The sequence below is a fragment of the Malaclemys terrapin genome, chromosome 6 (genome assembly GCF_027887155.1).
Source record: "Malaclemys terrapin pileata isolate rMalTer1 chromosome 6, rMalTer1.hap1, whole genome shotgun sequence".
In the NCBI taxonomy this organism is placed as follows: domain Eukaryota; kingdom Metazoa; phylum Chordata; order Testudines; family Emydidae; genus Malaclemys; species Malaclemys terrapin.
The window spans coordinates 3,741,300-3,751,203 of NC_071510.1; the positions used below are offsets into that span (position 1 = coordinate 3,741,300).

Here is a 9,904-nt window from a genome sequence, read left to right on the forward strand (position 1 = left end):
TTGAAGCCAATGAGAGGTTTGCCTGTCTATGGACTGAGTGAAAACTGAGCACAGGCTTCAGAAAGTGGCCCCCGGCTTAAATTACTTTCCCTCTCTTTGGATCTGAGGACAAAAAGGCACATGAAAGTGACTGATGGAGGAGCAATAGTGTGTGTGTGTGTGTGTGTGTGTGTGTGTGTGTGTGTGTGTGTGTGTGTGTGTGTGTGTGTGTGTGTGTGTGTGTGTGTGTGTGTGTGTGTGATCGCCATGCACTCCAAGCCACATACTACAGATGGGACCAATAAGAAACAATTATACACATCTGTTCAAAAGCTTGTCTCTTCCACCAAGAGAAGTTGGTCCAATAAAAGTTATTACCTCCCCCACTTTGTCTCTTTTTAAAAATGTTAATCCGTAGAACTTGAATACAGTTAGTTAGAAAAGCTCCATGAGGTTCCGGTACCAGCTGGACTGTAATATTAAACTTCTATCATCTGAAGGTGTTTGTAACCTTTTGAACGTCTTATTAGTGGTAATAAAACACTCCCAAGGGGGGAGGGCCAAGTGCTTCCGTTTTAATGCTGAAACTCACTGATTGACTAAATGGAAATGTTTCGCTGGGGAAGAAATTGGGGACTTGATGTTTCTTTTACACTAGTCTTGGGGAAGGGGAAGAAAAACAAGAAGCTAATCTACACTTTATCACAGAAGTATCTAGACATGAAAGGACTTCTTGAAAGCAAGGAAGAATAAAGGGAAAATAAATTAAATGCATCAGAATAACACCACCTCCTAAAACAAGAGTTTTGCGTCCATTTTTGTCAGGAGCTGGCTATCTCACCAAGCTTGTGTGAGCAAGCGCCCTTCCCAACCAGTCCACACCATATATAAACTCCTCGCTGGGGTGTGCTTTTTGAGCAAAGAAATTAACACTGGGTTGACATAGTTTAATGAAAGCCTACGACCCCCTGCTTCCTCCTTCAGGACTGCTCCACCCACACCCTCAATCCAAGAGAGAGAGAGAGCCCACTCCCACTTCCCATATACCCCAATGAATCATTTGCCTCCGAGAGTCAGCAGAGCCAATTTACTCCAATGTACAGAACACAGTTCAGTCATCAGCCTCAAGTTTGTGTGCAATGTGACTGAAGGAAAAGGAACTTAACAGGGAAAAATAATCACCTACAATGCAAGGCTTGTTGTAAAACTCCACAGCCACCTTTCATATCAGTTATGACCCTGAGAAGCACCTGCCTTAGGGAAGTGAGAGTGGTCCATTAACACAGAGGACTGGGTACCAGAAGACCTGGATTCTATTTCCAGTTCTACTATTGTGTGAATATGGGCAAGTCACTTAACCTTCATGTGCCTGTTTTTCTCATCTGTAAAATGAGGGTAATGATGCTTGCCCAACTTTTTAACATGCTTTGAATGCTATGCGCTCTGAGAATACTGTTCGGGGTGGGAGTCAGCATGTGGCATTTCTCCACAGTCTTACAAGTTCTTTTCCTGGGTGCTTGAGCAAGGTCCAGTTTTTGAAGACATACTGTCCTGTCACTTGTTTTTGTAGCACCGAGTTCTTTGAGGAAAGTTGTTGCAAACAGCAAGAGAGTTTGCTTTGTATCTCAGGCATTGGTGCATGTGAATCCCTGCTATTTGCTGCCTGTGTAAACACAATAGTTTAGTCTCCAGAGGGTTGTAATACTTCAATCTTATCCAAATTACTGGATTTAATACACGGGTAGCTGGGTGGAGTTTAACCCCTGTGGTATGCAGGAGGTCAGAGTCAATCATCTGGTGGTGTCTTCTGGCCTTAAACTCTATGACTAATCCCTTTAACCAGAGTCTATCCTTGGTGCAGATCTGCTCCCTGGGAACTCTGCCTGGGTGTTTGGCTGAGATTCCTGGAAGAAGGGTTGACTGTGGGCTGTTTGTGACCACCTCTGTTCAAGGACTGGCATATGTGCCTACATAAAAACATTACATTAATAAAATACACAGACTGTGCCATGGATCTCTCCTCCAATGGGAAACTGACTTCCAAGATCCTGGAATCTTCTGCCATTTGACAGAGGGATGACAACACATAGGCACTTATATTATTACAACCTGGGGTGGTTAGGAGAACCCATACTTTAGTACCAAGGACCTCCCCCTATATGAAAATCATCTCCAAGAAGTCCAAAGCAGTTTCTGTACTCAGAACACAGTTCATTCTGATCACACAGTAAAATGTCCTTGCAGAACAATACATGAAATATTAACTCTTCCGGTCAGACACCAGAGGATGCTAGCTTTTCTTACTCACAATGCAGAATTTTCTTATTTCACTTCTAAAGATTTACCATTAACATTTTTTTCTTACTTTCATACTTGTTACAGTGAGGATGGGGAGATGCGGCTGTTATTCTAAACCTCTATGTTTAGAATCTATAGGGGTCAGATCCTCCGCTGGTGTAAATTGATGTAGCTCCATGGACTACAATGAAGCTGCACCAATTTACACCATTTTAGGATCTGGGCCAGTTATATTTTTAATTTACGTACCACTGCTGCCCTCAAATAAAGCTTATCCTGCTGCTCCCATTAAGTGAGAACACTAGAGTTTATTCTACAAAGGGCCGTTTTAGTGTCTACTTTAAACCAGCCCTGCAAAAGTCTACTCACCCATTGATGGAATGAATACAGTTTTTGAACAAGAGAATGTTTCATTAATAATGTATCATTCGTTTCTTTTTGGCCATTACGGGAAGGGTAGGCAAGTCCTGGCTGGTGCATTTTTATAATGACTTTGGAAGGCTATCTGAACACTTCGAATATTGCAGGCGAGTATATGCTCCGCTCTCCAAAATGCTGATATGAATCTGTTCTGAAGAGCAGGCTTCCCAGACTTTCATGCAGCCACGTTTTGTTTGCACAGATTTTGGGAGAGTTTTTACTATCGTTTGTATCACAATGATAATGCCTACAAGCTCGAGTCAGGGACCAGAACTGCATTGTCTGTACAAGCAGAGAACAAAAAAACCCAGACTCAACCAGCGAATTCTGAATATCGCATACTCCAGGGCATAATTTCAATAGTTCACGAACAAGCCTTGGGACGCAAATATTTTTGTTACCGACAACAAATAAGGGGTCAGCGTCAGGCTTCGCTTATAGGGTAACAGAAAGAAAGGACAAATTCTGCTAATACACATTGAGTAGCTGAACTAGCTCTACTGGAAAACCTCACTGGCAGCATGTTGCATCTGCCATAGGAAAGACAACCTCTGTCTTTGTTACGAACAGAACTAACGGCTTTAACCAAAGGACGTTACACAGAACAGGTCAGCCCAGCTTTCTGGGTAGCTCTAAATGGTGACACACAGAACAACGAACTTCCGCTTTCTGTCTGAAGCCTGACCATTCCCATCTGCCTCAGCTTCCCATGCTGATGGTTCAAAAGGACAGTCCCCTGCGTCGAAATGTAACACCCTCGTTCCTTGGAACGCAAAGGAGGGACACTCCTTGAACCAAGTTTCCGGTACTTGCCTCCAAAAGGTCAGATTCTGAAATGTGCAAATCACGCTGTTTGCGATGCCAAGAGGCCATATACATGCACAGAGTGGCTAACGCTGTGGTGCAAACCAGAATGTAGGGTGCTATTGGCTCTTTGGTACATGCAAATGAGTTTTTTGAGTAAATATGTCAGTTCTAATGGCATGGCCCAGACAGACTTTGATGACACGATGCATACAGAATTTGCATATGTACTTTAAATGGCCATTTTTGGTCATTTGGCCCCTGGTTGTCTTGCTTAATCATCTTGAAACTGAAAGAATGAAAGTTTGGTCATTGGTCCTCAAACCATAACCTTATTGTGAGTGGCAGCACCTTTCAGATATGGCCACTAGAGGCTTGAACCTTGAATGAGGCTTTAAAAAAAAAAAAAGGAGGGATGGAAAGTCAAACATCCCCTGCTTCACTTGAGTCCCTGAGCCAAGGACAAAGCCACAGGGATGTCAAGTAACTGCCTCCTTGACCTGTCCTCAGACAGTGCTGATACACGGACAGGGCACAAACCTGGCCTTTGATTCACTGCCTTCTTAATGCTTTGCCAGCCAGGAATGCTTTGCCACACAGGAACAAAGCATGACTCTACCGCTCCCGTAAAGCTAGCCCGTCCCTAAATGGACTGGGTGTCCCCACTCTTTTAGCAGAGCTGCCTGCCTCTGTGCAGATCAAATTTTCCTTTTAGAGCAGCTATTTCGTTTTGCAGCTTGGAGAGTGGGGGACGAGAGTTGGGGGTGTTGAAGTAGGAATTTACATAATCTGATTAAAAGGGGATTATCCAATGGCTGCTAAACAGCCTTAGTGTGCTTGAGCTAAAAGCCTTACTATTCATTGCTCTCACCACCCTGCAGAGAGATTGCACCTGCAGCACTGGCTAGCTCTCTACTGAGATCTTCAAGGTGGGGAGGAAGGGGATTTTAGAGACATGCTGCTTCATGTGTACATAGCCTTTAATTGAACTGTCTGGATTAGTTTTAAAGAAGCTAAAATGAAAGCGGGGCCAGTTAGTGTTATCGGGAAGGGTCATCGGGTTCTGAAAAGGGCCAACTTGCATCGCTCCTCCTTGGTTTCCATTTGGATGATTTATAATGTTGGATTAGCCAATAAGATCTGCCTGGAAGATGATTCAGACCGAGGTGCCCTGCATGTGCAAGAACTAGTGTCCATCAGTCTTACCCGAGTTTGTTAGTGGCCAGTGCTAAAGAGGGCGGAGTAAACCATGCAATAGCCATCTCAACCCTGAACCCAACTGGCCAGTGGCAGAAGATCTGTACATCAAATTAGTGAAAGCACCCTTGGGTGGGGGCCATGCCAACTTATTCCACAGAGAAGGGGCAGAGGAGAATATCCGTGGGGGCAGCGGAATATGGTCCCAGATCCACTCCACCCCTCACTGTAAACATGCTTCTGCAGCCGTGAAGTTCCTTCACTCCTGGCTCTATGGCGCACACCCTTGGGACCAGCCTGCACCTTCTTCCACCTCGCCACAAAGGGAGATAATGAAACAACATGGACTAAAATGCCAGCAACACGCAGATGAAGCTTCCCACCTCATTCAGAAACAGCACCATGCCACAGCTATCCAGGCAGGCTTTGCTGAGATCAGCAATGGGGTGAAGAGGAATCTAGGAAGGCCTGAGGCAATGCGAGTGGGTAGAAGGAAACCCTTTGAATAACCCACCACCTATATATCGTCACCATCCACTGAGGGTGTGTGCCCTCAGGTTGTTAACGATTGTTCACTACTTCAGTGTGCACCTGGACTCCTTACTGCTCCCAGAGAAGATTGTAAGCCTCTCAGCAAAACAGAAATTTGACTTTGAAGAGGGAACAAAAAGATGAAAACCCTACACTGCACCTACAATCTCCCGCCAACGCCCAAGAGGAAAAGAATGAACCACGTGTGTCACATATTAGTCACATCGCTTAATGAACTATTGGAAGGTGCAAGTGATATAAGCAGTATAAACACAGTACAGAATAGTACACATGGCACAGGATGATCAATGCTAAAGCAATATCACAGGACAGAAGGGAAAAGGAAAACAATGACACTATATCCATGAGTGATGCTGTAGACAGGGATGCTACAAGGACAAAAATATTCTTAATTTAATGGAACAATAATTTGCACTGAATATCATCTCACAGTGTACTATTCTTTGGAGGGTGGGGCAGGTGGGCGGGGGAGACATCGTCGTAACAGACACAGAAAAGAAGAAGGTCCTTCTGGTAGACGTCACAGTGCCTTTTGAAAACAAGTCACCGGCCTTCCACGAGGCCCGAGCACGGAAGGAGTCTAAGTACACCCCGCTGGACGAGACCCTGAGAGCCCAGGGCTACGAGGTCCAGATACACGCCCTGATCGTGGGAGCCCTGGGCTCGTGGGACCTCCACTACGAGCCGGTTCTGAGAGCATGTGGAGTCGGTCGATGCTACGCCCGGCTCATGAGACAGGTCATGGTGTCAGACACCATCAGGTGGTCCAGAGACATTTATACGGAACACATCACAGGACACCACCAATACCACACTGAGTAACTGAGACCGCCGACCAGGGAAATAACCCACTTCCTTCCCTGACGAACCAAGGGACGCACCCCACCCATGTACTCATTTGCTACACCGATACTGACTTGGACTCCTTATACATTCCATGGGAGGCGTACCCGAGCCCACTTATCCACTGACCCTCTTGCACCCCAATCTGGGTCTATGCCGGTTATGTGATATGTATGTATGTCTGTCTGTCTTCACCCTTGCGACCGATACCTGTAAACCCTCATAACCCAATCCAGACCCCAGATGTACCGTACCTTCCCTCTTCACTTGTGTATATTTCATTTTAAACATTCACTTTAATACAATTTTTAAGTCTGTTCTTTGGAGGGTGGGGCAGGGGGTGGGGGAGGCCTGTGCCCAAAGCTTCCTGTCTGTCTGCATGAGTCTTTCCTGGAGTTTATATGTCCTCCATTGTTGCAAGGTGCTTCCTCCTGAACAGGCAACTATTAAAGGTCTAAAGACGAGCTAGAGCCTCGCAAATGGTGTATTCCACCAATAAAAATTATTGGGAAGAGCATATCTAAATCTAGCGCACAGAGTGATCACACTGTAGCAGAGTATTTCATGCCAATGGAATACGGAGAGCTAGGACAGGCTTTGAACAACTACATGAATCAATGACCAGAGCAATGAGGCAGAAACTGGGAGTTCTACAAAGCACATCCAGAGAACTGGGTAACCCGTGTCAGAGGACAGACACACATGGAGAGAAGCTGCTTTTACTCCAACATTCCAAAAAGCTAGGCAGTACAAGAGATTCCTGCAAGTGATGTTGAACGCTCAAAGGATTTTCATTGAAATGAGAGGAGAAAAAACTCTGCATGACCCTGGGAGAAAGGAGAGAGATGGTGCCATATTGCGTAGCAACTTCCCACCAAATCAGAAATGGACAAAGGACACAGGGGTAAAACCCCAAATATACTTTGAAGCTTTACGCCAGGCAGATTGTAATTAATCTGGCTGCCTTGTCGCTGACTTTTTAAAAAACACGTTGGCAACATTTGCATAGCTTGGTGTGTTGGGCCCCTGTATTAGAAAGATAAACGGTTAAATCTTTCTTACCCAGGGCCTAGGCCACAGCCCAATGCATTCAATAAGAAGTCTTTCCATTGACCTCCAATGGGCTTTGTATTAGGCTCTAAATGGAAGATAACCACAGGTGAACTCCTGACTCCACTGAAGTGACTGGGGTTCTACTATTGACCTCAATAGAGCCAGGATTTCATCCCAGGCATCTGTCCTCACTGCGGAGCTGATGTTAAGGGACTGAGGCAAACTCCAGGGCTAGGGATGGTTCTTTTAATCAAGCGTTTAAAGGTGCTTTGGAGAGGCTGCTCTCTGAACCAGAGAAGATATCAGGCAGCGTGTGCTGGCCTCTCCCAGCAACCAGGAGAAACCCATAGCATTAAGAAAGGCGCTGGCTGCTGGTAAAGGGGGAATGAACTTGACATCTTTCCCTTGCTCTGAGTACACTTTTGTCAACCCTGGCAGCCCCAAGAGACCATGAACCATCCTGGCAAACAGAAGCTGGATTCCCCAGAAGAAAAGGGCTTTTTTTTGGTTCAACCCAACCCAATCCAAAGATTCCCCTTTATAATCACCCGGGACTACTTTGTGAGCCTTTGTTTACAGGGCCACACCCCAACTAGGTCCTGGCATACTGGTGCCCCCTGACCACAATCACCCACCGCTGCTGTCTGTCTTGGGCTGGGCTGCAAGCGGCCATCCACAATCGTCACCCAAACACATTTTAAGCGGGATTTATTTTTTCTCCTCCCTGACTCTCAATATTTTAATAGTAGTAAGTGTGAATAAATCATGGTGCAGAATGATCTGTGAAATGGACAGAGCATCAACAGAAGGAAGACGTTCTGCCTGTTTTATTTTTTCTCCAATTCATATAACAGGGAAGGGAGCTTTCCTTCTTTTTTAGGGCAAAATGAAAAATAACAAGGGTGGTAAACTGCCGTTAGCGTCTTGTTCTAGATATGCTCTCTGGGCCAGATCCTGCTCTGGTGTAAGTCAGCTTCAGCGGAGCTACGGCCACTTACACCAGCTGGCTCTCTAACTTTGAGCTGCAGAACCCCATGGGTCCAATCTGGTCCTGATTGACGAGTCCCACACAGTCACCAGGGGAAATTCTCTGGCCTGTGGTGCGCAGGGGGTCAGACAAGGGGATCATAATGGTCCCTCTTCTGGACTCAATATCTATGACTCTCCAATACACCTTGTAAGATGCCAAATACCACACAGTGAGGGGAATCAGACAAATGCTCATAAAGACAAAAACTCACCCCTGAACTTCGGTATAACTCAGATTCAAATCCAAATTAGCAGCTGGTCTGGATCTCTAGAAGAAGCTACACCAAATCCCTGGATCCAAACACTCCTGAACTTCGGGAGAGTTCAGCTATGTATCCCTATGAAGTGGCTGAAGCCCAGCTCTGCTATTGACATAATTCTCCTTATCACCCTCACCATTTTGATTTTGTCCAGATATCTTCAGAATGAGGGTCAGACTGTGATACCTTACTCGAGGGATAGGTCCACTGGAATTCATGGGACCACTCTATTATTATTATTTATTTGTATTACAGTAGTGTCTTGAGACCCCATTGTGCAAGGCACTGTACATAAACATAAAGAATGACCCCTCCCCCAAAGAGCTTAAAATCCAAATAGGCAACACACAGAAACAGAGGCATTGAGAGGTGAAGTGACTTGCCACGGTCATACATCAGGTAAATGAAAGAGCCAGGAATAGAACCCAGACATTCTGAGTCCCATGCCAGGTCCCGCCCCACTTGACCACACTGCTGCTCCTAGAATGAGGAGCTAGAAGCCCCAAGTGTCTGGCTTCTCATGATGTCCCTGGGACAAAGAACATTTTCACTGAGAACAATCACGCTGCTAAATGGACACACAACAGCAGCATCTATTGTCTCCATCCCATATTCCTGCAGGCAGCCCCTTTCGGATGTTACCCTGAACTTTGCAGTGGGTCAGTAAAACTTCCTCTCGATCACCATCACTCTTTCTCCACGCCTTTGTGCCCCGGGGAGCTTTCAGATCCCTTTAACTGCCATCCATTCCCCAGGTACACAAAGTCAACCGCCCTGGAAAGACAAAATGGGCGAGAAAGGAAAGAAAAGCTTCACTTGAGCAGCAGGTACATTTCTCACCATAAATCTCAACCCCCCCCCCAGTCCTGCAAACAACTGGGGCTGCTCGCTCCAGCACCCAGCAGAGCTGTGGAGCAATTGCCATGCCAAGGAAACACATTCAACCTCAGGGCCACTGCGGACAGTCTCCGATAGACACAAGTGACTAGAATGGTGGGGTGTGGTGTAGCAAGCTGGTTTGGGGAAACGGATGTTGTTCCTGTAACTAACCTGATGTGTTGCTTGTTTCTTTTATGGAAAAGGACACCCCGTAGAGAGCACCCTCCCTTCTCTCCCGCTCCATTTGTTTGCACTGCTGAACAGCCGCTCAGCAATCGAGGACAGTTCAGTTCTGAAGCCCTTATGTTATTTATGAGGTTGGAAATCAGAGACGTTTGGTTCATCGCCAGTAAATGGCACTGATTGGAAGGCAGGAGGGGAGGGCTTGTGCTTGGCTCTCCATTCCCTATTCATTGTGAAAAGGGGATCACTCCAGCTAACTGGCCCGTGGAGATAAGGATTTCAGACAATCTGCATTAGCCTGATAAGGACGATTCTCATTGCAGAAAGATTATTTGTTAAGAACCTCAGTAAAATAAAATACAGTCAAAGGGCTTATCACGGTAACTCATTTCCCACTCCCCAAGCAT

At 45.9% G+C, this 9,904-nt stretch overlaps 1 protein-coding gene across 2 annotated transcripts in view; it reads right to left on the reverse strand.

The window, feature by feature from the left end:
• Positions 1-9,557, reverse strand: part of TAL2 (TAL bHLH transcription factor 2) — a 34,039-nt gene extending 24,482 nt beyond the window's left edge. The window contains exon 1 of one of the 2 annotated variants that reach the window (XM_054031776.1): positions 9,486-9,557. The gene's annotated coding sequence lies outside the window, so the exon portion shown is untranslated. Of the gene's footprint in view, positions 1-9,077; positions 9,162-9,485 lie in introns of those variants that run through there. The other variant, XM_054031775.1, reaches the window with a different exon arrangement.
• Between the last annotated feature and the right edge of the window lie 347 nt (positions 9,558-9,904).